Here is a 5,374-nt window from a genome sequence, read left to right on the forward strand (position 1 = left end):
ATAAATAAGCAAACAGCAAAAATGAGCCGAAACTGGTTTGGCTCAGTGGATAGAGCGTCAGCCTGCGGACTGAAAGGTCCCAGGTTCGATTCCGGTCAAGGGCATGTGCCTGGGTTGCGGGCACATCCCCAGTGGGAGATGTGCAGGAGGCAGCTGATCGATGTTTCTCTCTCATCGATGTTTCTGGCTCTCTGTCTCTCTCCCTTCCTCTCTGTGGAGAGTCAATGGAGTATATTAAAAAAAAAAAAAAAAACAGCAAAAATGATAAGCTCCTTTACGGTAGAGGGATAGGGAGCACCACTACTCAAATTTTCTGTAATTACATTAACCAAATGTCCAGTTTAAAATGCCAAACTATGAGACATGCAAATAAATAATAAGGAATGAACCATATACAGGGAAAAAAGCAGGCAACATATGCTATCTATGAGTGTATTTAGTTGTCAAATTTAGCAGACAGAGATTTAATATATGTTCATAGAACCAAAGGAAAACATGCGTAAATAAGAGTCATTGTTTCATTGAAAAGAGGATATTAATAAAGAGATGCAAATTATTTTTTTAAAGACTAAATGAAAATTCTGCAGTTGAGTAATACAATAAATAAAACAAAAATTCACCAGAGGGGCACAACGTCATTTCAAATGATATAAGAAAGAATCATAGAACTTGAAGATAGGTCAATAGAGAATATAAACTTAAAGTACAGAGGGGGAAAAAGTAGAAAAACAAGAACAACCTCATAGGAAGGTGGGATAACATAAAGTGCATCAACATTCACATAATGGGATCTCCAGCAGTAGAGAAGAGAAAGGAGCCAGAAAATATTTAAAGAAACAATGTCAGAGAACCAAGATGGTAGCATAGGCAAATGCCTGTACTCGCTGCCTCCCACAACCACATCAAAATTACAACTAAAATACAGAATAACTATCATCCAGAACAGCCAGAAAGCTAGCTGAATGTAAGTCCTACAACTAGAGAAGTAAAGAAGAAAGCACACTGAGACTGGTAGTAGGTGCAGAGGCACAGAGTGGACTGGCTCAGCACCCACGTGTGCCACTGTTTTAATTGGGAGGGAGATCGCCTCTGTGGAGGCCACCTGTGAGGAGCAAGTGGTCCCAGCCCCACACCAGACACCCAGCCCAGGGTCCCAGAGTTGGCAAAAGAAGTCTCTACAGGCAGTAAGAACTATGAGCTCTGAAAACCAGTGGGGATTGGGGCTCAAGGACACACAGGCTGCTGGAGACACAACTACTCCTCTTAAAAGGCCAGCACCATGAACTGAACTTACAAGCTCCCACTCCCTCTGAGCTCCAGTGTTGGGCGTGGCTCTGGGGGACCCAGACACATACAAGGCAAAACTGAACTGTCTGGCATCGGGGAAGGAACTCAGGGGCAGCTTTCTCCCAGACCGAGGCGCTCACAGGGATCATTGTTCCTGTGCTGGGACCTTCCCTGTTGCAGGACTGACTGGTAGCCATTTCTGTTTGCTCTGCTCTGGTGATTCCCTGAGACTCTGCCCTATCCAATTTACAACCCCACCCAAGCTGCTTTCAGTGGCTTTTAGATATGAATGTCCTGTCCTTGCTCAGGCTAAAACCTGTCAAACAAGCTGCAGCTGGGTTATGAGATAAGAAGACATTAGTTAGATAAGGTTTGAACACAAAGGCACCCCACTGAAATGGTATTATCCAATTGGTTTGCTATTTGATCTTCTTGCATCAAGTTCAGCTCTTCCTTGGAACATCACAGTACGTTTTAAGGGTTCCCAGAAAAGGACCTTCTGCGATGTCCATCTAAGGAAGCAATTGAAGCTCATTTTATGTCTTATGTGAAAGAAGCTGATGCATTAAAACACAAAAGCCAAGTAATCAATGAAATGCAGAAAAGAGATCACAAGCAGCTCTGGATGGGATTACATAATGACAGATTTGACCAGTTTGGGGCCATCAATAGGGAACTCATGGAATATCCTGCAGAAGAAAGTGGATTTTTTTACATCCCTTTTAGAATATATCAGAAAATGACTGAACGACTTTTCATTCAGAAGCTTTTTCATCCTGTGGCTACAGATGGGCAATTGAATACTTTAGGAGATCTCCTCAAATAAGCCTGTCCTGCGATTGCTCCTGAAGATGGGGAAAGAATCAAGTGATAATTCATGGAATTGAGCCAATGTTGGAAACACCTCTACAGTGGCTGAGTGAACATCTGAGCTACCCAGATACTTTTCTCCATATTAGTATCATCCCACAACCCACAGATTGAAGGATCAACTATGACAGGATTTACCAGAGCATATTACCTTTCTGCTTCAGTCAGGTTAGGTGGAGGCAACCAGAGCAGAAACCCTGCTGCAAGCCTAACAGGAAAAAGATTCCATGTCTGATAAGGGCACTGGGGCTGCTCTTGCTTTGCTTCACCTCTGCTTTCCTCCACTGCCCTCATTAAACCTCAGCTGCAACAAGAAAGACTTTCCAGGATCCCTGCAAGTCTTCTGTTTTCTTGTAAAATATAATGAAACCGAAGAAAGAAAATGGAAATATGTGCCACTCAATTTGTATTTCTGATTAACAAATAAACAGGGGTATTTCCTAAGGTGACCATGGTTGAACTTTAGCTCAAGGGAGTGGAAACATTGGTTTAATTTTCCAGAGAATTAGACTTAAGAAAGTAAAAGAGAAATTCTGTTATCAATAACTTGCAGCAGCTTTTGTGAAAGATCAAATTACAGTAAACTCATCTTTCCTTAATGAAAATTTCCTGTTTACAGTCTGTCTATTGGTATGCAAACAATCATGTAACTTTGATAATGAGCAGTGAGAGATTTTTAAATAAAGCTTTGAAATATGTTTTGTCATTTAATAACATAAAAAAGGAAGAAATCTAATGAACAGAATAAACTGGTGAATAAAATAGAATCAGAGGCATGGAAATGGAACAGACTGACCATTCTCAAAGGGAAGAGGGGTAGGGGGCAGGAAGAGATTAAGCAAAGATCTTATATGTGTGTATTCAGTACCTATGCAGGCCTGGGGCAGTGTGGGAACCAGGTAGAGGGGAGCTATGGGGGAAAAAAGAGGAACATCAGTAATAATCTCAACAATAAAGATTAAAAAAGAAAAAGAAACAATGGCTATCAAAGTATAGATTCAAATAATCCCCAATAAAATACCAACAGCATATTTCACAGACGTAAAACAAACTTTCCAAAAATTTATATGGAATAAAAATGACCGCGAATAGCCACAGCAATCCTGAGAAAGAAGAACAAAGTTGGAGGGATCACAATACCAGATATCAAGCTGTATTACAAAGCCACTGTTCTCAAAACTTCCTGGTACTGGCACAAGAACAGACATATAGAATAGAGAACCCAGAAATCGACCCAAACCACTATGCTCAATTAATATTTGACAAAGGAGGCAAGAACTTACAATGGAGTCAAGACAGTCTCTTCAATAAATGGTGTTGGGAAAATTGGACAGATACATGCAAAAAAATGAAACGAGACCACCAACTTACACCATACACAAAAATGAACTCAAACTGGATAAAGGACTTCAACATAAGATGGGAAACCATAAAAATCTTAGAGGAATCCATAGACAGCAAAATCTCAGACATATGCCAAAGCAATTTCTTCACTGATACAGCTCCTAGGGCAATGGAAACTAAAGAGAAAATAAACAAATGGGACTACATCAAAATAAAAAGTTTCTGCACAGCAAAAGAAACCATCAATAGAACAACAAGAAAGCCCACTGCATGGGAGAACATATTTGCCAATGTTACATCCAATAAGGGTTTAATCTCCAAAATGTATAAGGAACTCATACAACTTAAAAAAAGGAAGATAAACAATCCAATAAAAAAATGGGCAAATGACCTAAAAATAGACACTTTTCCAAAGTGGACATACAGAAAACCAAGAGACATATGAAAACATGCTCAGAGTCACTAATCAACTGAGAGATGAAAATCAAAACGACAAGGAGGTACCATTTCGCACCTGTCAGAATGGCTATCATCAACAAACCAACAAATGACAAGTGCTGGCGAGGATGTGAAGAAAAAGGAATCTTCGTGCACTGCTGGTGGGGATGCAGACTGGTACAGCCACCGTGGAAAACAGTATGGAGTTTCCTCAAAATATTAAAAATGGAACTCCCATTTCACCCTGTAATATCACTTCCAGGAATATACCCCAAGATATACCAATCAGAAAGGATATATGCACCCCTATGTTCATAGCAGCACAATTCTCCATAGCTAAGATTTGGAAACAGCCTAGGTGTCCATCAGCAGCAGAGTGGATTAAAAAACTGTACATCTACACAATGGAATACTATGCTGCTGTAAAAAAGAAAGAACTCTTACCATTTGCAACAGCATGGATGGACTGGGAGGGCATTATGCTAAGCAAAATAAGCCAGTCAGAGAAAGACAAATACCACATGATCTCACCCATTTGTGGGATATAATGAACAATATAAACTGATGAACAAAAATAGATCCAGAGACACAGAAACATTGAACAGACCGTCAAACCTCAGAGGGAAGGCAGGGGAGGGTGGAATTGTTGCTAACCAATCTGCCTTAAAGAAATGCAAAATTTCTTCAGGCTGAAATCAAGTGATTCTATAGAAACATTCCAATTCCGTAATAAAAAAAATAATATGGACAAAGATAATTATGTAACTAATAAATACCACATAAATTATATTACTCTCTTAACTGATTTTAGAAGTGTTATTTTAAATCCAAATAATAGCATGCACAAATTTAATTTATTCAATAATAAAAACACAAAGAAAGTGGATCAGAGTATAGTTGTTCTGAGGTAAGAAAATGATGCTGGATAGAAACTCATTTGCATAGGAGCAAATGAATTGAACTGGAAATAGTAAATAGAAGTTTAATAAAACAAACTTCAGAAATATATACTTGCTTTTCTTTTTCCTCTCAGCTCTTATAAAAGATATAAAATTATATAAACTAATAATTATATAAATAGATTTTATGTCTGTAACAGTATGAAAGTAACATGCGAAACAATGACACAAATAGGGTAAAGAAGTAACAGATGTAACAGAGGAGAGATATATGAAGTAGATTCTGATAAGTTAAGATGTATATAATAAGACCTAGAAAAAAAGTAAAATAACTTACAATATGGTGAAATCATTAAGTGACTTAAAATATTACCCTAGAAAATATTTATTCAATGCAACAGTAAACAGTAAATGAGGAGTAGAGGAAAAAAATAAGACAAATAGAAAACAAAAAGTAGAATAGCAGGTATAAATTAAATTAAATTATTATTATAAATAGGAATGGATTAAACAATCCAATCAAAAACCATAGACTG

At 38.1% G+C, this 5,374-nt stretch overlaps 1 pseudogene across 1 annotated transcript; it reads left to right on the forward strand.

Annotated features, from left to right (window-relative positions):
• The first annotated feature begins 495 nt into the window (after window positions 1-495).
• On the forward strand, window positions 496-2,271 carry LOC308511744 (autophagy protein 5-like; annotated as a pseudogene). Its single transcript has 2 exons — window positions 496-499; window positions 1,672-2,271. The product of its transcript is annotated as an autophagy protein 5-like (transcript).
• Window positions 2,272-5,374: the final 3,103 nt, after the last annotated feature.

This window comes from Myotis nattereri, assembly GCF_964212035.1.
Source record: "Myotis nattereri genome assembly, chromosome: X".
NCBI classification, from domain to species: Eukaryota; Metazoa; Chordata; class Mammalia; order Chiroptera; family Vespertilionidae; genus Myotis; species Myotis nattereri.